Source organism: Dendrobates tinctorius, unplaced genomic scaffold (assembly GCF_039654945.1).
Source record: "Dendrobates tinctorius isolate UK_male_01 unplaced genomic scaffold, ASM3965494v1 ptg000199l, whole genome shotgun sequence".
NCBI lineage: Eukaryota > Metazoa > Chordata > Amphibia > Anura > Dendrobatidae > Dendrobates > Dendrobates tinctorius.
Window position 1 is genome coordinate 11,983,311 of NW_027361866.1, and position 13,192 is coordinate 11,996,502.

Here is a 13,192-nt window from a genome sequence, read left to right on the forward strand (position 1 = left end):
CAAAATGCAGTAAAACCAATCGTAAGACAAGAGCTTTTACTGCATTTGTCAATGTGAAATGTGTGGGTATTGCACAGGAACAAAAAAGCAGTTAAACATAACTTCTTACCAGAATTTGCTTGTGGATTACATACTACAGTGATTTCAAAGAGGTAAAATCCAGCATCCGGTACGGTCCTTTGCTTTTCAAACTAAAATACAACTGTTTAACTTGTAGTAATAAAAAGTCAACCTCAATGTAAAGCCTCTCAGCTTTCTGATAATTGATGATTGCACATAGCCTACATTCAAAGCTTTCGACATTTAAGTGAATGGCGGACTAAATACCAGAAAATTGGAGTGTGACGTGAATTCTAAAATGTCTTCCATGGCTCCAAAGAGTCCAGAGAGGGCTTCCAGATAAACCATTTTCTTACCTATACAAAACAAAAATGTCAACTAGGACAAACGGAAAAGGAATAATGCAACAATTAAAATGCTGAAATTGTTCTATTTACCTTAATTTAGTGTTTTCCTAAAATTGATGAATAAAAGCCTTCTATGTTCTTCAAGGTTCTCCTAATGGAATGCATTCTTGATAGAAAATCCAAAATGTCCTCAAGATGCAACATTTAGCTGACACCACTATTTTAACGATGGTAGAAACGTCCTACTGTTCTTCTAAAAAGTGCCTGAATCATGCCATGGCCCATACAATATGCAAGTAGTTTAGACCCCCAAGCTCTATGTATGCACATCATTTCACAACAATGTAGTAAAAGCGAGTCTTTGACAAGAGCTCTTACTGCATTTGTCATTGTAAAATGTGTGGGTATTGCATAGGAACAAAAAGAAGCTGAACATAACTTCTTACCATAATTTACCTGTACATATTACAATGATTTCAAAGAAGTAAATTCCAGAATCCGGTACGGTCCTTTGCTTTTCCATCTAAAATACAACTGTTTAACTTGTAGTAATAAAAATGCAATCTCAATGTAATGCCTCTCAGCTTTGTCACACTTGATGATTGCACATGGCCTACATTCAAAGCTTTTGACATTTAAGTAAATGGCAAACTAAATACCAGAAAATTGGAGTATGACGTAAATTCTAAAATGTCTTCCATGGCTCTCAAGAGTCCAGAAAGGGCTTCCAGATAAACCATTTTCTTACCTATACAAAACAAAAATGTCAGCTAGGACAAATGGAAAAGAAAGAATGCAACAAATGAAATGTTGAAATTGTTCTATTTACCTTCAATTAGTGTTTTCCTAAAATTGATGAATAAAGGCCTTTTTGTTCTTCAAGGTTCTCCTAAAGGAAACCATTCTTGATAGAAGGTCCAAAATGTCCTCAAGATGCAACATTTAGCTGATGCTACTTTGTCAACGATGGTAGAAACATAATACCGTTCTACTAAAAAGTGCATGAATCATGCCATGACCCATAGAATACTCAGGTTGTTTACACCCTAAGCCCTGAGTATGCACATTATTTCACAACAATGTAGTAAAATCGAGTCTTTGACAAGAGCTTTTACTGTATTTATCATTGTGAAATTTCTGTGTATGTCACAGGAACAACCAAGCAGTTGAACACAAATTTCTCACCGTAATTGGCCTGAAGAAAACATATTAGCTACTGTAATAAAGAAATCATATGAATTAAGGATGGTCTTTCCTTTTTTTTAACTGAAACACAATAGAATAGTTTGTAGTAATGCAAAATCCTATCTCAATGTAAAGACTCTTGGCTTTCTGACACTTGATGATTGTAAATTGTCTGCGAATAAAGCTTTGAAAATATAATAGAAAGGTGAAGTAAATGCTTACCATCCATTTGGAGTATTAACCAAATTCGACAATGTCTACCATGGATTCCAAGGGTCCAAAAAATGATTCCAAATATGGATTGTTCTGACCTTCAAAGAAAGCAAAACCAAAAAATGTATCAATTAGCACAGAGTAGATTAGATCCAAATAATGAAATGAAATAATAAAGTTGCTCCACTTACTTTGATATGGTGTTTTGCAAAAAAACATAAATAAAAGCCACACATCTTCAATGTTCTTCTGATATAATTTAAAGTTTCCATTTGTCAAAGATGCTCATGCAATGAGCAAAAGGCCATAGTTCTGAGCATGCACATCATTTTACCAAAATGCAGTAAAACCAATGATAAGACAAGAGCTTTTACTGCATTTGTCAATGTGAAATGTGTGGGTATTGCACAGGAACAAAAAAGCAGTTAAACATAACTTCTTACCAGAATTTGCTTGTGGATTACATACTACAGTGATTTCAAAGTGGTAAAATCCAGCATCCGGTACGGTCCCTTGCTTTTCAAACTAAAATACAACTGTTTAACTTGTAGTAATAAAAATCCAACCTCAATGTAAAGCCTCTCAGCTTTCTGACACTTGATGATTGCACATAGACTACATTCAAAGCTTTCGACAATTAAGTGAATGGCGGACTAAATACCAGAAAATTGGAGTGTGACGTGAATTCTAAAATGTCTTCCATGGCTCCCAAGAGTCCAGAGAGGGCTTCCAGATAAACCATTTTCTTACCTATACAAAACAAAAATGTCAACTAGGACAAACGGAAAAGGAATAATGCAACAATTAAAATGCTGAAATTGTTCTATTTACCTTAATTTAGTGTTTTCCTAAAAGTGATGAATAAAGGCCTTCTATGTTCTTCAAGGTTCTCCTAATGGAATGCATTCTTGATAGAAAATCCAAAATGTCCTCAAGATGCAACATTTAGCTGACACCACTATTTTAACGATGGTAGAAACGTCCTACTGTTCTTCTAAAAAGTGCCTGAATCATGCCATGGCCCATACAATACGCAAGTAGTTTAGACCCCAAGCTCTATGTATGCACATCATTTCACAACAATGCAGTAAAAGCGAGTCTTTGACAAGAGCTCTTACTGCATTTGTCATTGTAAAATGTGTGGGTATTGCATAGGAACAAAAAGAAGCTGAACATAACTTCTTACCATAATTTACCTGTACATATTACAATGATTTCAAAGAAGTAAATTCCAGAATCCGGTACGGTCCTTAGCTTTTCCATCTAAAATACAACTGTTTAACTTGTAGTAATAAAAATGCATTCTCAATGTAATGCCTCTCAGCTTTGTCACACTTGATGATTGCACATGGCCTACATTCAAAGCTTTTGACATTTAAGTAAATGGCAAACTAAATACCAGAAAATTGGAGTATGACGTAAATTCTAAAATGTCTTCCATGGCTCCCAAGAGTCCAGAAAGGGCTTCCAGATAAACCATTTTCTTACCTATACAAAACAAAAATGTCAGCTAGGACAAATGGAAAAGAAAGAATGCAACAAATGAAATGTTGAAATTGTTCTATTTACCTTCAATTAGTGTTTTCCTAAAATTGATGAATAAAGGCCTTCTTGTTCTTCAAGGTTCTCCTAATGGAAACCATTCTTGATAGAAGGTCCAAAATGTCCTCAAGATGCAACATTTAGCTGATGCTACTTTGTCAACGATGGTAGAAACATAATACCGTTCTACTAAAAAGTGCATGAATCATGCCATGACCCATAGAATACTCAGGTAGTTTACACCCTAAGCGCTGTGTATGCACATTATTTCACAACAATGTAGTAAAATCGAGTCTTTGACAAGAGCTTTTACTGTATTTATCATTGTGAAATTTATGTGTATGGCACAGGAACAACCAAGCAGTTGAACACAAATTTCTCACCGTAATTGGCCTGAAGAAAACATACTTTAGCTACTGTAATAAAGAAATCATATGGATTAAGGATGGTCTTTCCTTTTTTTTTAACTGAAACACAATAGAATAGTTTGTAGTAATGCAAAATCCTATCTCAATGTAAAGGCTCTTGGCTTTCTGACACTTGATGATTGTAAATTGTCTGCAAATAAAGCTTTGAAAATATGATAGAAAGGTGAAGTAAATGCTTACCATCCATTTGGAGTATTAACCAAATTCGACAATGACTACCATGGATTCCAAGGGTCCAAAAAATGATTCCAAATATGGATTGTTCTGACCTTCAAAGAAAGCAAAACCAAAAAATGTATCAATTAGCACAGAGTAGATTAGATCCTAATAATGAAATGAAATAATAAAGTTGCTCCACTTACTTTGATATGGTGTTTTGCAAAAAAACATAAATAAAAGCCACACATCTTCAATGTTCTTCTGATATAATTTAAAGTTTCCATTTGTCAAAGATGCTCATACAATGAGCAAAAGGCCATAGTTCTGAGCATGCACATCATTTTACCAAAATGCAGTAAAACCAATCGTAAGACAAGAGCTTTTACTGCATTTGTCAATGTGAAATGTGTGGGTATTGCACAGGAACAAAAAAGCAGTTAAACATAACTTCTTACCAGAATTTGCTTGTGGATTACATACTACAGAGATTTCAAAGAGGTGAAATCCAGCATCCGGTACGGTCCTTTGCTTTTCAAACTAAAATAGAACTGTTTAACTTGTAGTAATAAAAATGAAATCTCAATGTAAAGCCTCTCAGCTTTCTGACACTTGATGATTGCACATAGCCTATATTCAAAGCTTTCGACATTTAAGTGAATGGCGGACTAAATACCAGAAAATTGGAGTGTGACATGAATTCTAAAATGTCTTCCATGGCTCCCAAGAGTCCAGAGAGGGCTTCCAGATAAACCATTTTCTTACCTATACAAAACAGTAATGTCAACTAGGACAAACGGAAAAGGAATAATGCAACAATTAAAATGCTGAAATTGTTCTATTTACCTTAATTTAGTGTTTTCCTAAAATTGATGAATAAAGGCCTTCTATGTTCTTCAAGGTTCTCCTAATGGAATCCATTCTTGATAGAAGGTCCAAAATGTCCTCAAGATGCAACATTTAGCTGATGCTACTTTGTCAACGATGGTAGAAACATAATACCGTTCTACTAAAAAGTGCATGAATCATGCCATGACCCATAGAATACTCAGGTAGTTTACACCCTAAGCGCTGTGTATGCACATTATTTCACAACAATGTAGTAAAATCGAGTCTTTGACAAGAGCTTTTACTGTATTTATCATTGTGAAATTTATGTGTATGGCACAGGAACAACCAAGCAGTTGAACACAAATTTCTCACCGTAATTGGCCTGAAGAAAACATACTTTAGCTACTGTAATAAAGAAATCATATGGATTAAGGATGGTCTTTCCTTTTTTTTTAACTGAAACACAATAGAATAGTTTGTAGTAATGCAAAATCCTATCTCAATGTAAAGGCTCTTGGCTTTCTGACACTTGATGATTGTAAATTGTCTGCAAATAAAGCTTTGAAAATATGATAGAAAGGTGAAGTAAATGCTTACCATCCATTTGGAGTATTAACCAAATTCGACAATGACTACCATGGATTCCAAGGGTCCAAAAAATGATTCCAAATATGGATTGTTCTGACCTTCAAAGAAAGCAAAACCAAAAAATGTATCAATTAGCACAGAGTAGATTAGATCCTAATAATGAAATGAAATAATAAAGTTGCTCCACTTACTTTGATATGGTGTTTTGCAAAAAAACATAAATAAAAGCCACACATCTTCAATGTTCTTCTGATATAATTTAAAGTTTCCATTTGTCAAAGATGCTCATACAATGAGCAAAAGGCCATAGTTCTGAGCATGCACATCATTTTACCAAAATGCAGTAAAATCAATCGTAAGACAAGAGCTTTTACTGCATTTGTCAATGTGAAATGTGTGGGTATTGCACAGGAACAAAAAAGCAGTTAAACATAACTTCTTACCAGAATTTGCTTGTGGATTACATACTACAGAGATTTCAAAGAGGTGAAATCCAGCATCCGGTACGGTCCTTTGCTTTTCAAACTAAAATAGAACTGTTTAACTTGTAGTAATAAAAATGAAATCTCAATGTAAAGCCTCTCAGCTTTCTGACACTTGATGATTGCACATAGCCTATATTCAAAGCTTTCGACATTTAAGTGAATGGCGGACTAAATACCAGAAAATTGGAGTGTGACATGAATTCTAAAATGTCTTCCATGGCTCCCAAGAGTCCAGAGAGGGCTTCCAGATAAACCATTTTCTTACCTATACAAAACAGTAATGTCAACTAGGACAAACGGAAAAGGAATAATGCAACAATTAAAATGCTGAAATTGTTCTATTTACCTTAATTTAGTGTTTTCCTAAAATTGATGAATAAAGGCCTTCTATGTTCTTCAAGGTTCTCCTAATGGAATCCATTCTTGATAGAAAATCCAAAATGTCCTCAAGATGCCACATTTAGCTGACACCACTATTTTAACGATGGTAGAAACGTTCTACTGTTCTTCTAAAAAGTGCCTGAATCATGCCATGGCCCATACAATACGCAAGTAGTTTACACCCCAAGCTCTATGTATGCACATCATTTCACAACAATGTAGTAAAAGCGAGTCTTTGACAAGAGCTCTTACTGCATTTGTCATTGTAAAATGTGTGGGTATTGCATAGGAACACAAAGAAGCTGAACATAACTTCTTACCATAATTTACCTGTACATATTACAATGATTTCAAAGAAGTAAATTCCAGAATCCGGTACGGTCCTTTGCTTTTCCATCTAAAATACAACTGTTTAACTTGTAGTAATAAAAATGCAATCTCAATGTAATGCCTCTCAGCTTTCTGACACTTGATGATTGCACATGGCCTACATTCAAAGCTTTTGATATTTAAGTAAATGGCAAACTAAATACCAGAAAATTGGAGTATGACGTAAATTCTAAAATGTCTTCCATGGCTCCCAAGAGTCTAGAAAGGGCTTCCAGATAAACCATTTTCTTACCTATACAAAACAAAAATGTCAGCTAGGACAAATGGAAAAGAAAGAATGAAACAAATGAAATGTTGAAATTGTTCTATTTACCTTCAATTAATGTTTTCCTAAAATTGATGAATAAAGGCCTTCTTGTTCTTCAAGGTTCTCCTAATGGAAACCATTCTTGATAGAAGGTCCAAAATGTCCTCAAGATGCAACATTTAGCTGATGCTACTTTGTCAACGATGGTAGAAACATAATACCGTTCTACTAAAAAGTGCATGAATCATGCCATGACCCATAGAATACTCAGGTTGTTTACACCCTAAGCCCTGAGTATGCACATTATTTCACAACAATGTAGTAAAATCGAGTCTTTGACAAGAGGTTTTACTGTATTTATCATTGTGAAATTTCTGTGTATGGCACAGGAACAACCAAGCAGTTGAACACAAATTTCTCACCGTAATTGGCCTGAAGAAAACATATTAGCTACTGTAATAAAGAAATCATATGAATTAAGGATGGTCTTTCCTTTTTTTTAACTGAAACACAATAGAATAGTTTGTAGTAATGCAAAATCCTATCTCAATGTAAAGGCTCTTGGCTTTCTGACACTTGATGATTGTAAATTGTCTGCGAATAAAGCTTTGAAAATATAATAGAAAGGTGAAGTAAATGCTTACCATCCATTTGGAGTATTAACCAAATTCGACAATGTCTACCATGGATTCCAAGGGTCCAAAAAATGATTCCAAATATGGATTGTTCTGACCTTCAAAGAAAGCAAAACCAAAAAATGTATCAATTAGCACAGAGTAGATTAGATCCAAATAATGAAATGAAATAATAAAGTTGCTCCACTTACTTTGATATGGTGTTTTGCAAAAAAACATAAATAAAAGCCACACATCTTCAATGTTCTTCTGATATAATTTAAAGTTTCCATTTGTCAAAGATGCTCATGCAATGAGCAAAAGGCCATAGTTCTGAGCATGCACATCATTTTACCAAAATGCAGTAAAACCAATCATAAGACAAGAGCTTTTACTGCATTTGTCAATGTGAAATGTGTGGGTATTGCACAGGAACAAAAAAGCAGTTAAACATAACTTCTTACCAGAATTTGCTTGTGGATTACATACTACAGTGATTTCAAAGTGGTAAAATCCAGCATCCGGTACGGTCCTTTGCTTTTCAAACTAAAATACAACTGTTTAACTTGTAGTAATAAAAATCCAACCTCAATGTAAAGCCTCTCAGCTTTCTGACACTTGATGATTGCACATAGACTACATTCAAAGCTTTCGACAATTAAGTGAATGGCGGACTAAATACCAGAAAATTGGAGTGTGACGTGAATTCTAAAATGTCTTCCATGGCTCCCAAGAGTCCAGAGAGGGCTTCCAGATAAACCATTTTCTTACCTATACAAAACAAAAATGTCAACTAGGACAAACGGAAAAGGAATAATGCAACAATTAAAATGCTGAAATTGTTCTATTTACCTTAATTTAGTGTTTTCCTAAAAGTGATGAATAAAGGCCTTCTGTGTTCTTCAAGGTTCTCCTAATGGAATGCATTCTTGATAGAAAATCCAAAATGTCCTCAAGATGCAACATTTAGCTGACACCACTATTTTAACGATGGTAGAAACGTCCTACTGTTCTTCTAAAAAGTGCCTGAATCATGCCATGGCCCATACAATATGCAAGTAGTTTACACCCCAAGCTCTATGTATGCACATCATTTCACAACAATGTAGTAAAAGCGAGTCTTTGACAAGAGCTCTTACTGCAGTTGTCATTGTAAAATGTGTGGGTATTGCATAGGAACAAAAAGAAGCTGAACATAACTTCTTACCATAATTTACCTGTACATATTACAATGATTTCAAAGAAGTAAATTCCAGAATCCGGTACGGTCCTTTGCTTTTCCATCTAAAATACAACTGTTTAACTTGTAGTAATAAAAATGCAATCTCAATGTAATGCCTCTCAGATTTCTGACACTTGATGATTGCACATGGCCTACATTCAAAGCTTTTGACATTTAAGTAAATGGCAAACTAAATACCAGAAAATTGGAGTATGACGTAAATTCTAAAATGTCTTCCATGGCTCCCAAGAGTCCAGAAGGGGCTTCCAGATAAACCATTTTCTTACCTATACAAAACAAAAATGTCAGCTAGGACAAATGGAAAAGAAAGAATGCAACAAATGAAATGTTGAAATTGTTCTATTTACCTTCAATTAGTGTTTTCCTAAAATTGATGAATAAAGGCCTTCTTGTTCTTCAAGGTTCTCCTAATGGAAACCATTCTTGATAGAAGGTCCAAAATGTCCTCAAGATGCAACATTTAGCTGATGCTACTTTGTCAACGATGGTAGAAACATAATACCGTTCTACTAAAAAGTGCATGAATCATGCCATGACCCATAGAATACTCAGGTAGTTTACACCCTAAGCGCTGTGTATGCACATTATTTCACAACAATGTAGTAAAATCGAGTCTTTGACAAGAGCTTTTACTGTATTTATCATTGTGAAATTTCTGTGTATGGCACAGGAACAACCAAGCAGTTGAACACAAATTTCTCACCGTAATTGGCCTGAAGAAAACATACTTTAGCTACTCTAATAAAGAAATCATATGGATTAAGGATGGTCTTTCCTTTTTTTTAACTGAAACACAATAGAATAGTTTGTAGTAATGCAAAATCCTATCTCAATGTAAAGGCTCTTGGCTTTCTGACACTTGATGATTGTAAATTGTCTGCAAATAAAGCTTTGAAAATATGATAGAAAGGTGAAGTAAATGCTTACCATCCATTTGGAGTATTAACCACATTCAACAATGTCTACCATGGATTCCAAGGGTCCAAAAAATGATTCCAAATATGGATTGTTCTGACCTTCAAAGAAAGCAAAACCAAAAAATGTATCAATTAGCACAGAGTAGATTAGATCCTAATAATGAAATGAAATAATAAAGTTGCTCCACTTACTTTGATATGGTGTTTTGCAAAAAAACAAATAAAAGCCACACATCTTCAATGTTCTTCTGATATAATTTAAAGTTTCCATTTGTCAAAGATGCTCATACAATGAGCAAAAGGCCATAGTTCTGAGCATGCACATCATTTTACCAAAATGCAGTAAAACCAATCGTAAGACAAGAGCTTTTACTGCATTTGTCAATGTGAAATGTGTGGGTATTGCACAGGAACAAAAAAGCAGTTAAACATAACTTCTTACCAGAATTTGCTTGTGGATTACATACTACAGAGATTTCAAAGAGGTAAAATCCAGCATCCGGTACGGTCCTTTGCTTTTCAAACTAAAATACAACTGTTTAACTTGTAGTAATAAAAATGCAACCTCAATGTAAAGCCTCTCAGCTTTCTGACACTTGATGATTGCACATACCCTACATTCAAAGCTTTCGACATTTAAGTGAATGGCGGACTAAATACCAGAAAATTGGAGTGTGGCGTGAATTCTAAAATGTCTTCCAAGGCTCCCAAGAGTCCAGAGAGGGCTTCCAGATAAACCATTTTCTTACCTATACAAAACAAAAATGTCAACTAGGACAAACGGAAAAGGAATAATGCAACAATTAAAATGCTGAAATTGTTCTATTTACCTTAATTTAGTGTTTTCCTAAAATTGATGAATAAAGGCCTTCTATGTTCTTCAAGGTTCTCCTAATGGAATCCATTCTTGATAGAAAATCCAAAATGTCCTCAAGATGCCACATTTAGCTGACACCACTATTTTAACGATGGTAGAAACGTCCTACTGTTCTTCTAAAAAGTGCCTGAATCATGCCATGGCCCATACAATACGCAAGTAGTTTACACCCCAAGCTCTATGTATGCACATCATTTCACAACAATGTAGTAAAAGCGAGTCTTTGACAAGAGCTCTTACTGCATTTGTCATTGTAAAATGTGTGGGTATTGCATAGGAACAAAAAGAAGCTGAACATAACTTCTTACCATAATTTACCTGTACATATTACAATGATTTCAAAGAAGTAAATTCCAGAATCCGGTACAGTCCTTTGCTTTTCCATGTAAAATACAACTGTTTAACTTGTAGTAATAAAAATGCAATCTCAATGTAATGCCTCTCAGCTTTCTGACACTTGATGATTGCACATGGCCTACATTCAAAGCTTTTGACATTTAAGTAAATGGCAAACTAAATACCAGAAAATTTGAGTATGACGTAAATTCTAAAATGTCTTCCATGGCTCCCAAGAGTCCAGAAAGGGCTTCCAGATAAACCATTTTCTTACCTATACAAAACAAAAATGTCAGCTAGGACAAATGGAAAAGAAAGAATGCAACAAATGAAATGTTGAAATTGTTCTATTTACCTTCAATTAGTGTTTTCCTAAAATTGATAAATAAAGGCCTTCTTGTTCTTCAAGGTTCTCCTAATGGAAACCATTCTTGATAGAAGGTCCAAAATGTCCTCAAGATGCAACATTTAGTTGATGCTACTTTGTCAACGATGGTAGAAACATAATACCGTTCTACTAAAAAGTGCATGAATCATGCCATGACCCATAGAATACTCAGGTAGTTTACACCCTAAGCGCTGTGTATGCACATTATTTCACAACAATGTAGTAAAATCGAGTCTTTGACAAGAGCTTTTACTGTATTTATCATTGTGAAATTTCTGTGTATAGCACAGGAACAACCAAGCAGTTGAACACAAATTTCTCACCGTAATTGGCCTGAAGAAAACAAACTTTAGCTACTGTAATAAAGAAATCATAAGGATTAAGGATGGTCTTTCCTTTTTTTTTAACTGAAACACAATAGAATAGTTTGTAGTAATGCAAAATCCTATCTCAATGTAAAGGCTCTTGGCTTTCTGACACTTGATGATTGTAAATTGTCTGCGAATAAAGCTTTGAAAATATGATAGAAAGGTGAAGTAAATGCTTACCATCCATTTGGAGTATTAACCAAATTCGACAATGTCTACCATGGATTCCAAGGGTCCAAAAAATGATTCCAAATATGGATTGTTCTGACCTTCAAAGAAAGCAAAACCAAAAAATGTATCAATTAGCACAGAGTAGATTAGATCCAAATAATGAAATGAAATAATAAAGTTGCTCCACTTACTTTAATATGGTGTTTTGCAAAAAAACATAAATAAAAGCCACACATCTTCAATGTTCTTCTGATATAATTTAAAGTTTCCATTTGTCAAAGATGCTCATGCAATGAGCAAAAGGCCATAGTTCTGAGCATGCACATCATTTTACCAAAATGCAGTAAAACCAATCGTAAGACAAGAGCTTTTACTGCATTTGTCAATGTGAAATGTGTGGGTATTGCACAGGAACAAAAAAGCAGTTAACCGGTTCCCGACCTGTGACACAGCGTATGCGTCATGAAAGTCGGTGCCAATCCGACCTATGACGCATACGCTGTGTCATGAATTCAAAGCCCCCCTGCGGGTCGGGTGACCGGGGTCAATGAAAGGACACCTGACCCGCAGATACAGGGGGCTTTGTAATTCACCACAGGGGGCGTGGCTTCGCCCCCACGTGGCTACGATCGCTCTGATTGGCTGTTAAAAGTGAAACAGCCAATCAGAGCGATAGTAATATTTCATCAATGAAAATTGATGAAATATTACAATCCAGCCATGGCCGATGCTGCAGTAGCATCGGACATGGCTGGAGACACCGATTTGACCCCCCCACCGGCGATCGCCCCACCTGCCACTGAATGACATCGGCGATCTGCCGCCGCTGTCATCATCTGCCCCCCCTCCCATTCCCTTCGCTCCCCGCCAGCTTCCTATCCCCCCTCACCCACTCTCACCGCCCCCGGCACCTTCCAAGTCCCCCCGTCGCTCCCGGTGTCCGGCGGGTCCGGTTCATGGGCGCCGCCATCTTAGAAAATGGCGGGCGCATGCGCAGTGCGCCCGCCCGAATCTGCCGGCTGCAGATTCCATTATTTCGTTTTGATCACTCTCAGAGTGATCAAAATGAAATAAAAAGTAAATGAACCCCCCGATTATCACCCCCATAGGTAGGCAGAACTAATAAAATAAAGAAAATATTTTTATTTTTATTTTTCCATCAGGGTTAGGGTTAGGGTTGGAAAGAGGGTTAGGGTTAGGGTTGGAAAGAGGGTTAGGGTTAGGGTTGGAAAGAGGGTTAGGGTTGGAAAGAGGGTTAGGGTTAGGGTTGGAAAGAGGGTTAGGGTTGGAAAGAGGGTTAGGGTTAGGGTTGGAAAGAGGGTTAGGGTTAGGGTTGGAAAGAGGGTTAGGGTTAGGGTTGGAAAGAGAGTTAGGGTTGAAAAGAGGGTTAGGGTTGGAAAGAGGGTTAGGGTTGGAATTAGGGTT